Source organism: Drosophila subobscura, chromosome A (genome assembly GCF_008121235.1).
Source record: "Drosophila subobscura isolate 14011-0131.10 chromosome A, UCBerk_Dsub_1.0, whole genome shotgun sequence".
Classification (NCBI taxonomy): Eukaryota; Metazoa; Arthropoda; class Insecta; order Diptera; family Drosophilidae; genus Drosophila; species Drosophila subobscura.
This window is the reverse complement of record NC_048530.1, coordinates 152,115-164,543: the sequence shown is the minus strand read 5'-3', so window position 1 is coordinate 164,543 and position 12,429 is coordinate 152,115. Positions and strand designations below refer to the sequence as shown.

Sequence of the window (12,429 nt, the reverse complement as noted above, 5' to 3'; positions counted from 1 at the left end):
TTGTAACAGGCAAGGTGTTGTAAGTGGTTGAGCAGCTGCCATACTGCGATCCACTGAAGCTTATCCTTTGCTTGATGATTCGATATACAGAATGTATTCTTTATATATATATAACAAGTATTTTAATATATTTATATAAATATATAATTATACCTATATATATATATACAGGGATATATTCTAAAAAATTTTTCAACATGGATTGTATTATGACTTAATACTACTTCCATTTTGAGAAAAAATTACACTCATATGCATGCAGAACACTTTAAAATCATATGATTGAAAATGTAAAAAAAAAAATTAAATAGCATATATGTTAGTATGAATATACGTACATATTTAAAGCTATAAAGAAATTGTTTCTATAAGAAACAAATGATGTACTTATAATATAGTTATGAAAGTATGTTTCATTTATACTTAGAAAAATTCAGATAACACACAATAAAGAGGATCTTATATGATATAAGTGGCAATAACTTAGAAAGTTCATATCAAATACTTTAAAATACGGGATAAAGAGACTTTGCATATACATATATGCATAAAAACGAATTGAACACTATGATACAAATACAAGTCAAAAGTTGATAAACATTTAAAAACACAATAAATGAACATATGTTTCATATATAGTTGGAAAATATAAGAAAAATTCAGATAACACACAATAAAGAGGATCTTATATGATATAAGTGGCAATAACTTAGAAAGTTCATATCAAATACTTTAAAATTCGGGATAAAGAGACTTTGCATATATATATATGCATAAATACGAATTGAACACTATGATACAAATACAAGTCAAAAGTTGATAAACATTTAAAAACACAATAAATGAACATATGTTTCATATATAGTTGGAAAATATAAGAAAAAAATTCAGATAACACACAATAAAGAGGATCTTATATGATATAAGTGGCAATAACTTAGAAAGTTCATATCAAATACTTTAAAATTCGGGATAAAAAGAGACTTTGCATATATATATATGCATAAATACGAATTGAACACTATGATACAAATACAAGTCAAAAGTTGATAAACATTTAAAAACACAATAAATGAACATATGTTTCATATATAGTTGGAAAACATAAGAAAAATTGAAATACAACACAATAAAGAGGATCTGATATGATATAAATGGAAATAATTTGGAAAGTTCATATCAAATACTATAAAATACGGGATAAAGCGACTTTGCATATGCATAGTTGAAAATCGTTATACATAAAGTCTTCAGTATGAAATGATTATGTAGCAAGGATTTTTTATAAAGCAATAATATGATATGATATTCTATGTTTTTTTTTTCATATAAAATAGGTATGATATAAATACAAATTTATAATGTTTATGATGGTTGATTGATATGGATATGGGCATGTTTCCCATATACATGTATAAAATATCTTCAGCATGATTTGATTATGAAGAAACGATAATGTACGATATGATATACTGTACTGTATGGCTTTTCATACGAAATAGGCATTGTATTGATATAAATACAAATTTATAATGGTTGATTGATATGGATATGGGAATTTTCCCATATACATGTATAAAATATCTTCAGCATGATTTGATTATGAAGAAACGATAATGTACGATATGATATACTGTACTGTATGGCTTTTCATACGAAATAGGCATTGTATTGATATAAATACAAATTTATAATGGTTGATTGATATGGATATGGGAATTTTTCCCATATATATGTATAATAATATCTTCAGCATGATTTTATTATGAAGAAACGATAATGTACGATATGATATACTGTACTGTATGGCTTTTCATATGAAATAGGCATTGTATTGATATAAATACAAATTTATAATGGTTCATTGATATGGATATGGGAATTTTTCCCATATACATGTATAAAATATCTTCAGCATGATTTGATTTTGAATTATGAAGAAACGATAATGTACGATATGATATACTGTACTGTTTGGCTTTTCATACGAAATAGGCATTGTATTGATATAAATACAAATTTATAATGGTTGATTGATATGGATATGGGAATTTTTCCCATATACATGTATAATATATCTTCAGCATGATTTGATTATGAAGAAACGATAATGTACGATATGAGATTCTGTACTGTTTGGCTTTTCATACGAAATAGGCATTGTATTGATATAAATACAAATTTATAATGGTTGATTGATATGGATATGGGAATTTTTCCCATATACATGTATAATATAACTTCAGCATGATTTGATTATGAAGAAACGATAATGTACGATATGATATACTGTACTGTTGGTGTTTCAGATGAAATAGGCATTGTATTGATATAAATACAAATTTATAATGGTTGATTGATATGGATATGGGAATATTTCCCATGTACATGTATAATATAACTTCAGCATGATTTTATTATGAAGAAACGATAATGTACGATATGATATTCTGTATGATCTTTCATATGAAATAGAAAAATTTGATTGATATGAAAAAAAATTTGTATAATGGTTGATATGTATATATTGATATATATCATATGATGAAAAATTTAAAATTTGTCTTTACATATAATATGGGGAAAAAAATACCTAGCTGGCAATGTCTGATGAAAAATTTAAAATTTTTATTTGGTTGGATATATTTGGTTGGATATGTATATAGTTGTTACTATATATGAATATTGAATGTTGATGTGTTTCTTGTATTAAAAATGTTGATGTTGTTTCGATTTGTATTAAAATACGAGAACAAATGCCTACATATGATAAGGCTGGCAATGTCTGATACTTTTTATTTGGTTGGATATGTATAGTTGTTACTATATATGAATAATATTGAATGTTATGTGTTTCTTGTATTAAAATACGAGAACCGTGGCACTCCCTATTGTAAAAAACCGTGGCAAAAACCTATATAGGGAGTGGTGTCGTGCTATATATATATCATATGATGAAAAATTTAAAATTTGTCTTTACATATGATATGGGGAAAATACCTAGCTGGCAATGTCTGATACTTTATTTGGTTGGATATGTATATAGTTGTTACTATATATGAATAATATTGAAGTGTATATGTGTTTCTTGTATTAAAATACGAGAACAAATGCCTGTTAAGGGGCACTCCCTATTGTAGGCACCCGATTTGCGGAAGCCGTGATGAAAAAAAAACCTATATAGGGAGTGGTGTCGTGCTTTGGTATATATCATATGATGAAAAATTTAAAATTTGTCTTTACATATGATATGGGGAAAATACCTAGCTGGCAATGTCTGATACTTTATTTGGTTGGATATGTATATAGTTGTTACTATATATGAATAATATTGAAGTGTTGATGTGTTTCTTGTATTAAAATACGAGAACAAATGCCTGTAAGGGGGGCACTCCCTATTGTAGGCACCCGATTTGCGGAAGCCGTGGCAAAAAACCTATATAGGGAGTGGTGTCGTGCTTGGTATATATCATATGATGAAAAATTTAAAATTGATCTTTACATATGATATGGGGAAAATACCTAGCTGGCAATGTCTGATACTTTATTTGGTTGGATATGTATATAGTTGTTACTATATATATGAATAATATTGAAGTGTATATGTGTTTCTTGTATTAAAATACGAGAACAAATGCCTGTTAAGGGGCACTCCCTATTGTAGGCACCCGATTTGCGGAAGAAAAAAAAAAAAACCTATATAGGGAGTGGTGTCGTGCTTGGTATATATCATATGATGAAAAATTTAAAATTTGTCTTTACATATGATATGGGGAAAATACCTAGCTGGCAATGTCTGATACTTTATTTGGTTGGATATGTATATAGTTGTTACTATATATGAATAATATTGAAGTGTTGATGTGTTTCTTGTATTAAAATACGAGAACAAATGCCTGTTAAGGGGCACTCCCTATTGTAGGCACCCGATTTGCGGAAGCCGTGGAAAAAAACCTCTATAGGGAGTGGTGTCGTGCTTGGTATATATCATATGATGAAAAATTTAAAATTTGTCTGTACATATGATATGGGGAAAATACCTAGCTGGCAATGTCTGATTTGGTTTTATTTGGTTGGATATGTATATAGTTGTTACTATATATGAATAATATTGAAGTGTATATGTGTTTCTTGTATTAAAATACGAGAACAAATGCCTGTTAAGGGGCACTCTCAATTGTAAGCACCCGATTTGCGGAAGCCGTGGCAGAAAACCTATATATGGTGGACAGTTGATGTCCATTTATATTATGTGCATTATTTTGGTATAGTATTGCATATGATATTATTATACGTTGTCATTATACCCATAGTGGTGTTATTGTGTGATATTTGTTGCTTAAAAGTTCTTTAATATAAATTGCTTAGCTGCGACAAATTGATCTTAAGATAGTATAATGAAACTTGTCAAGATATATAAAGAGTACATTTTCTTTAGTCCATATCAGTTTAGTTTCGAATTATTATCGTGAATATCTGGAAATGGTATCATACGATTTATGATTGTATGAGAACCATTTCACCAATGTACCAGCATATAATCAAAGAGATTTATATGCAAATTCAAATATTGCCAATATATCAAAATCCATTCTACATGAACTCATGTGCTTGGTTTTATTTAATGTATATCAAAAAAAACGCATACGATATTGGATAAATTTTAAATTTGTTGTCAAAATACAATGCCAAAACTCAATTTATTTTGGTTTAGGCGAATATACGTGTGATATTATATTAAGTGCAAACAAAAAGATATTTTTGAACGAAAAAATGTATATATTTTATATGGATATATTTAATATGCTGTTGTAAATATTAAACAAATGAGAAAGTTTTTTCATCATTAATATATTGTAAAATAAAATTATGTTAAATATAAAAAAATATAAATATATAGAGAAAAATGGCGAATCTGAATGCTATATAAAAATGGCCACATTCGTTTAACAAATTCTCATGAAAAAAAAAAAAAAAACTATGTATTATTGTACTGTTTTTTTATTCAAAAGTATATCGAGTTGTCAAATATTTACATATGTGTGCATATGCGCATAAAACGAAAAACATTATTCTGGTTGATCCTGCCAGTAGTTATATGCTTGTCTCAAAGATTAAGCCATGCATGTCTAAGTACACACGAATTAAAAGTGAAACCGCAAAAGGCTCATTATATCAGTTATGGTTCCTTAGATCGTTAACAGTTACTTGGATAACTGTGGTAATTCTAGAGCTAATACATGCAATTAAAACACGGACCTTATGGGACGTGTGCTTTTATTAGGCTAAAACCAAGCGATCGCAAGATCGTTACATTGGTTGAACTCTAGATAACATGCAGATCGTATGGTCTTGTACCGACGACAGATCTTTCAAATGTCTGCCCTATCAACTTTTGATGGTAGTATCTAGGACTACCATGGTTGCAACGGGTAACGGGGAATCAGGGTTCGATTCCGGAGAGGGAGCCTGAGAAACGGCTACCACATCTAAGGAAGGCAGCAGGCGCGTAAATTACCCACTCCCAGCTCGGGGAGGTAGTGACGAAAAATAACAATACAGGACTCATATCCGAGGCCCTGTAATTGGAATGAGTACACTTTAAATCCTTTAACAAGGACCAATTGGAGGGCAAGTCTGGTGCCAGCAGCCGCGGTAATTCCAGCTCCAATAGCGTATATTAAAGTTGTTGCGGTTAAAACGTTCGTAGTTGAACTTGTGCTTCATACGGGTAGTGCAACTTACAATTGTGGTTAGTACTATACCTTTATGTATGTAAGCGTATTACCGGTGGAGTTCTTATATATAATTAAGTACTTGTATTTTTTTATATATTCCTCCTATTTAAAAACCTGCATTAGTGCTCTTCATCGAGTGTTATTGTGGGCCGGTACAATTACTTTGAACAAATTAGAGTGCTTAAAGCAGGCTTCAAATGCCTGAATATTCTGTGCATGGGATAATGAAATAAGACCTCTGTTCTGCTTTCATTGGTTTTCAGATCAAGAGGTAATGATTAATAGAAGCAGTTTGGGGGCATTAGTATTACGACGCGAGAGGTGAAATTCTTGGACCGTCGTAAGACTAACTTAAGCGAAAGCATTTGCCAAAGATGTTTTCATTAATCAAGAACGAAAGTTAGAGGTTCGAAGGCGATCAGATACCGCCCTAGTTCTAACCATAAACGATGCCAGCTAGCAATTGGGTGTAGCTACTTTTATGGCTCTCTCAGTCGCTTCCCGGGAAACCAAAGCTTTTGGGCTCCGGGGGAAGTATGGTTGCAAAGCTGAAACTTAAAGGAATTGACGGAAGGGCACCACCAGGAGTGGAGCCTGCGGCTTAATTTGACTCAACACGGGAAAACTTACCAGGTCCGAACATAAGTGTGTAAGACAGATTGATAGCTCTTTCTCGAATCTATGGGTGGTGGTGCATGGCCGTTCTTAGTTCGTGGAGTGATTTGTCTGGTTAATTCCGATAACGAACGAGACTCAAATATATTAAATAGATATCTTCAGGATTATGGTGTTGAAGCTTATATAGCCTTCATTCATGGTGGCAGTAAAATGTTTATTGTGTTTGAATGTGTTTATATAAGTGGAGCCGTACCTGTTGGTTTGTCCCATTATAAGGACACTAGCTTCTTAAATGGACAAATTGCGTCTAGCAATAATGAGATTGAGCAATAACAGGTCTGTGATGCCCTTAGATGTCCTGGGCTGCACGCGCTACAATGAAAGTATCAACGTGTATTTCCTAGACCGAGAGGTCCGGGTAAACCGCTGAACCACTTTCATGCTTGGGATTGTGAACTGAAACTGTTCACATGAACTTGGAATTCCCAGTAAGTGTGAGTCATTAACTCGCATTGATTACGTCCTGCCCTTTGTACACACCGCCCGTCGCTACTACCGATTGAATTATTTAGTGAGGTCTCCGGACGTGATCACTGTGACGCCTTGCGTGTTACGGTTGTTTCGCAAAAGTTGACCGAACTTGATTATTTAGAGGAAGTAAAAGTCGTAACAAGGTTTCCGTAGGTGAACCTGCGGAAGGATCATTATTGTATGTTTCTACCGTTAACAAAAATATATTGCCAATTTACCAAACAATGTTTTTATAAAATCATAATTGTAAAATAAATATATTCAGTTGTAAATCTTATATATGTTTTTTAATGATGTTGTCAATATACTCATATAGTAGTAGCTAATATACATATGACTTGGTTATATGTGTATAGCATTTAATATTAAAATTACATATTGATGATATATTACAATATATTGATTTATAAAATCTGTGTGCATATGGCCCATAATATGCACGCGTTGCGCATATGTATTGTCCATCAGAGCTATGGGCATACATTGGTTAATGCAACAACCTAAAAAGTACAATGTTGTACCTGTGTTCAGGTTAATTCTTTTATATAAATTGATATTTATCAAACATTGTCAAATTACATATTATTTATATTCATAAATATGGTAAGATATCGTTTATATAAAACTAAGACATTTCGCAACATTCTTTTAGGATAAAAAAATACAATTTTATTGAAGGAATTGATATATGCCAGTAAAATGGTGTATTTTTAATTTCTTTCAATAAAAACATATCTGACAAATGTAATAACAAACAAATTTTAATCACTCTAAGCGGTGGATCACTCGGCTCATGGGTCGATGAAGAACGCAGCAAACTGTGCGTCATCGTGTGAACTGCAGGACACATGAACATCGACATTTTGAACGCATATCGCAGTCCATGCTGTTATGTACTTTTAATTAATTTTATAGTGCTGCTTGGACTACATATGGTTGAGGGTTGTAAGACTATGCTAAATAAGTTGTTTGAAAATTTTACGAAATTTTCAAGCATATTGTATATTATTGGATATATGTACACTTATGTACAAATATATTCATAATATTGATATTAAATGGAAATGCATTATCTCTCATTGTTGTATATATTTGTGTGAGAATAACGAAGAAAATATATTATTTTTTTCCTTCTTGGATCAAAAAATACTGAGGAATGTCTAGCATAAAAAATTATTTATTTTTTTTTTTCATCTAGAATTGCCTCTTATTAACGGTTTGAAAGGAATGTTGTTGTAAAAAAATAAATATGAAATATTCTTCGTGGTGTTTGTTATAAAATACGGACATTTTAATGATTTCATTATGAGAACGTGCTATATATATAATAATATTGTATTAGTATCATTATAATTTTTAATATATGTATATACAACCTCAACTCATATGGGACTACCCCCTGAATTTAAGCATATTAATTAGGGGAGGAAAAGAAACTAACCAGGATTTTCTTAGTAGCGGCGAGCGAAAAGAAATCAGTTCAGCACTAAGTCACTTTGTCTATATGGCAAATGTGAGATGCAGTGTATGGAGCGTCAATATTCTAGTATGAGAAATTAACGATTTAAGTCCTTCTTAAATGAGGCCATTTACCCATAGAGGGTGCCAGGCCCGTATAACGTTAATGATTATTAGATGATGTTTCCAAAGAGTCGTGTTGCTTGATAGTGCAGCACTAAGTGGGTGGTAAACTCCATCTAAAACTAAATATAACCATGAGACCGATAGTAAACAAGTACCGTGAGGGAAAGTTGAAAAGAACTCTGAATAGAGAGTTAAACAGTACGTGAAACTGCTTAGAGGTTAAGCCCGATGAACCTGAATATCCGTTATGGAAAATTCATCATTAAAGTTGTAATATTTTAACAATATTATAATAATAGTGTGCATTTTTTTCCATATAAGGACATTGTAATCTATTAGCATATACCAAATTTATCATAAAATATGGCTTATAGTTTATTCAAATTATTATGCTTGCATTTTAACATAGAATAAATGTCATTAATTTGATAAAGTGTTGATAAATTAAAATTAATACAGTGCGTTAATTTTCCGAAATTATATAATGGCATAATTATCATCGATATTTGTGTTTATTATAAGCATTTGTATGATTAACAATGCGAAAGATTCAGGATACCTTCGGGACCCGTCTTGAAACACGGACCAAGGAGTCTAACATATGTGCAAGTTATTGGGAGATAAACCTAATAGCGTAATTAACTTGACTAATAATGGGATTAGTTTTTTAACTATTTATAGATAATTAACACAATCCCGGGGCGTTCTATATAGTTATGTATAATAATATTTATATTATTTATGCCTCTAACTGGAACGTACCTTGAGCATATATGCTGTGACCCGAAAGATGGTGAACTATACTTGATCAGGTTGAAGTCAGGGGAAACCCTGATGGAAGACCGAAACAGTTCTGACGTGCAAATCGATTGTCAGAATTGAGTATAGGGGCGAAAGACCAATCGAACCATCTAGTAGCTGGTTCCTTCCGAAGTTTCCCTCAGGATAGCTGGTGCATTTTAATGTTATATAAAATAATCTTATCTGGTAAAGCGAATGATTAGAGGCCTTAGGGTCAGGTACAATGGTAAGGTAAAATACCGAACAACAACCTGCATGGTCTTGCCATTGGCACAGATCTTGGTGGTAGTAGCAAATAATCGAATGAGACCTTGGAGGACTGAAGTGGAGAAGGGTTTCGTGTGAACAGTGGTTGATCACGAGTTAGTCGGTCCTAAGTTCTCACGCCGAAAGCCGAAAATTTTTCCCAAAAAAAATCAGTAAGCATATATTGTCAAATCTTTAATGATTTTTGAAACAGTGAATAATTTTGAACGAAAGGAATACGGTTCCAATTCCGTAACCTGATTTATCCGTTTGTTATTAAATATGGGGATCGTGCTCATCCTGGCAACAGGAACGACCATAAAGGCCGTCGGGAGATATCGGAAGAGTTTTCTTTCCGGTGTTTTATAGCCGTACTACCATGGAAATCTTTTCGCTCGCCTTATTCCCGAAGCCACACCGGATGATGTCAAACTACATCTAAGCTCTTATCTTCAATTGCCGCCGGATAATTTTATTATAACTAAATTTAATTTTACACATGGGCGTAATATCTCATCTTTCAAAATACTGTCTTGTCGATATTTTCTCCTCGGACTTTGAAAATTTATGGTGGGGACACTATTATTCAAAATTTCTCAACAGGCTCTACCAATATCCGCAGCTGGTCTCCAAGGTGAAAAACTCTAGTCGATAGAATAATGTAGGTACGGGAAGTCGGCAAATTAGATCCGTAACTTCGGGATAAGGATTGGCTCTGAAGATTGAGATAGTCGGGCTTGATCGGGAAACTGAAACATGGTTTATGTCCTCTGTTCTGGGTAAATAGAGTTTCTAGTTCATTTATGAATGGTCGCCCTTGTTCCCCGGATAGTTTAGTTTATAGCAGTGGAAAACGTCATTTTGCGTCCGAGCTGTTTCCATTCAACAACATTATTATCGAATTCGTTGCAGTCAAAACCAATTGGAACAGCATATATATTTTTAACCTGCTCTTATAACAACCCAGGTCTGATGCCGTTGTTTATTTGAACCACTGTCTTTAAAACAATTCATTGTGATGTAGTTTCTGCACAATGTGATTTCTGCCCAGATACTCTGAATGTCAACTTGAACATCCAATCTCTATCTTGGTCAACGGATGATTCAAACTATGACTACCTGGAAGTCAAAATGATTTCGTCGAGGGGGTAATTGACGACGCGCATGCCCAAATTAACGAGATTAATACTGTCCCTATAGATCTCATCTTTGCTCAGCTGATGCTATTGGAAGTAAGACGGTTTTTAAGCGAGGCCTTGCCGTCGGTTTTTTCCCGAAGATCCGCATCATTTTCCCCTGTGGAAATTTTTATTAATCTTGCCGTGTGTGACCATTTTGCCCTTCAAAAATTTCGTATAAAATGTTTTGCAAAACTAATTTTATCGATCTTTGTCTACATATTAGCAAAAGTAAATTGGTCCTTTCTTCAGTCCTCATCACATATAGAGCCTACTGTGGCAATTTGTTTTAAAAACATTCTGGTCGAAGCTTTCGTACCAACGCTTTTGAAGTCACCGTATTTGTCGCTCTAAACTTTTTGGTCGTGGTTTCGTTCCAAGCTTTCGTTCGAACTTTGGTGCGAAACTCGGGTCGGTTCGTGTCTCCGCTTGTGGCTCTTTGTCTGTCTTTGCGCTTATTGCTCGAGACCGCCAAAAGAGGGCGTAAAATGGAAAGTGGGCTATAGGCGGACGCCATATCTTTCCCAATTGTCTAGCGTTGGCGCGAGCTCGATGTCGAGCGTTCCCGCCCAAAAAAACGCCGGCCGAAGGATCCGACCAAAAAAAGCAAGAGAAGGGGGCGAAAAAGATCGCCCCTTGGAATAGGGATGTCTGAAGAAACGCCGATCCCAGCGGTCAAAGATTCGCCGCCGTCGTCGTACTCCTCGGATGCTTATGACTCGTCCACCCTTATCCATAGCATCTACCTCATGTTAATAACATGTTTCTTCCCTTCCTTGATGCAAACCACAGTCTGCTCGAAGGGTTTTCATCAATTGACATCTGTTTCTCTGCGGGTCCAGATAAAGTTCCGAGCTGTATTTTTAAAATATTGCGCTCAAGCCCTGCCACGATCCTTTGTCGCGGCTTATTCAGCTGTTTTTTCCCTGGCCATTGTCCGCCATACGGATGTCGGTGAACGAGGCAGTCCTCAAGGGAGGTATGTCCGCCGAAGGGTCCATAATATCGCCGTTATCGTCGCTACCAAAAGGTACGACCAGCTCGTCATGGCACTGGCTGGGGACAAGGTGCGCGTGGATTGCAACATGCGTATGCCGCCTCCACAGACGCAAGCTGCCGCTGCCGCCGCCGCTACCGCCACTGCTGCCGCCACCGCTTCCCTCTAATCCACCGCTGATTCCCACCGCTGCGCAGACTGACGTCATTTTTACAGATTTCCGGCACCGAGCGCTGCTGTCCCGCCGATTGCCAAGCCCCGCGAATCCTGGTCGGCTCTTATTTATTAGGTTTTCCCAAAAATCTGGTAAATCTTGTCTGGATATCATCGTTGGTCGAATCGCACAAAGGACGTGGTGTTTTGTTTAAGTCAATGTCTTGTCGAATGTTCGCGAACTGAACCTCTGGGTTGCGATCATTTTAGGCCTTCTTTTCAATTGAGCGAGTGAAAGGTGGTGCCCCAAGTTATTTTCCAGGAAGCAGGGCTGGACGTTGATGACGCGCCGGAGACCAGGCCCCGAAGTCGTGGTGTACGACGTACAACTTGTCCATCACGCATTTGGTGTTCATGGAGGACCTCTTTCTTAAACCTGGAGGAAGTTCATGACGGCCGCGGAATTCAGGAAGACGGTTCACCTCCTATAAACCCTGGTCGACACCATGTTCGACGGCGCCACGGTCAAATGACGCTCCTTTTCGATCACAAAGGCACAGGATAGTATACGCGACTGCGTGTA

General features: G+C 34.8%; 2 non-coding genes across 2 annotated transcripts; both read left to right on the top strand.

Annotated features, from left to right (window-relative positions):
* The first annotated feature begins 5,071 nt into the window (after positions 1-5,071).
* Positions 5,072-7,063, top strand: LOC117889667. The gene has a single exon (XR_004648543.1). It is a non-coding gene; the product is annotated as a small subunit ribosomal RNA (ribosomal RNA).
* Positions 7,064-7,653: 590 nt separating this feature from the next.
* On the top strand, positions 7,654-7,833 carry LOC117889671. The gene has a single exon (XR_004648546.1). It is a non-coding gene; the product is annotated as a 5.8S ribosomal RNA (ribosomal RNA).
* Positions 7,834-12,429: the final 4,596 nt, after the last annotated feature.